Below are 1,244 nucleotides of genomic sequence, written 5' to 3' on the forward strand. Positions count from 1 at the left end.
GTGTTTGCCTACAAAGGCAAACAACATGCCATGTGGATGGATGGGTCCAGAAATGTTGAGGATGTAACCTATATTTGTATATAAAAAAAGTCATAACACTGATGATACAAATAAAACAATACAGAACAAAAAAGATATAGATCAAGTGAGACAGTGAAAATAGATAGTAAAACTAGATCTGAAACTTAAATATTTTAGTGGATGCCATGTGTGAGATGTGTTCATTTTGCATTCCTTCATACAATATACTCCAATAAGTGTATTTAATTGATAATAGTTCCATAATACTGTTATTATGGAGGCATGGGTAAAGGGCTCTAAGAAATTACAATATATATATGAACTTTTGTAAACTTCCAAAACAAGAGAGAGAGACTTGTGGGAAAGCGAGACGTGACAGTACTCTGCTGCAGCTGGATAAACACAAAGCGCCACTGTTTGCATGCTTGCCGCCCTAATGCATCTGCTGCGGAATTTAATCTTTGAGACGGAACAAAAAACAGCGTCAGGGGAGTAGTTATGGACGAGGTATGAAGAGGTGAATGGACACGGCAAGATCCCTGTGTACACAAGCTGTGGATTTGTAACATGGCTCCTTCAAAAGGCTCATATCAATACACCATGCTCCTTTTCATGTGACACTGCCCTAGCCTTTGGTCTGGGGAAGTTGCAAATGTACGGGAAAAAGTATAAATATCACAAAATCCTTCCTTAAACTTTGGTACAAATCATTATCAATCAGTGATGAACAGTTTTTCATCCATATTTCAAAGCACAATGGTTGGTAAGCATTTTTAATTTTCTCCATCTATGAGAAGCTACTAACTTCCCCACAAGATTTGCTCTCTGAAAGGCCAGCTTGACTTCCCATTACCTTTCTTTTATCAAGATGACCAACCTTGACTTCCTTTGCCCAATACAAAGCCAGAAATCCCTTCGACAATGAGCAAGATAATCAGCCTAGATATTCAGTAAAATCCACATTCTATAAAGCGATTCTTTTTTGGGGGGATCTCACACTATACAATGAATGTTCAAGATTCACAAAAACCCTCACAAAGTCTACATTTAGATGAAAAGCTTCAACCCCAGAGGAAGAAATTTTCTCTCAAAAAAGCCTGGATACCTAATCTTGAAGGAGGTCTGGCTGGCTGGCACGTGTGTCGGCCAGCAAGCGCGTGACATCCCATGGGTAGTAGCGATGGTGCCGCATTGGTGCATCCCCTCTCCTGATTCCAGGATGT

The 1,244-nt window shown here is 39.7% G+C and overlaps 1 protein-coding gene across 1 annotated transcript in view; it reads right to left on the reverse strand.

Moving 5' to 3' along the window:
• LOC119594050 (ubiquitin-conjugating enzyme E2 variant 2-like) overlaps positions 1 to 1,244 on the reverse strand; it is a gene marked incomplete at its 5' end in the record, with an annotated part of 9,050 nt that overhangs the window by 308 nt on the left and 7,498 nt on the right. Inside the window, 1 exon segment of the mRNA XM_037943084.1 lies at positions 1 to 1,244.

Source organism: Penaeus monodon, chromosome 33 (genome assembly GCF_015228065.2).
Source record: "Penaeus monodon isolate SGIC_2016 chromosome 33, NSTDA_Pmon_1, whole genome shotgun sequence".
Classification (NCBI taxonomy): Eukaryota; Metazoa; Arthropoda; class Malacostraca; order Decapoda; family Penaeidae; genus Penaeus; species Penaeus monodon.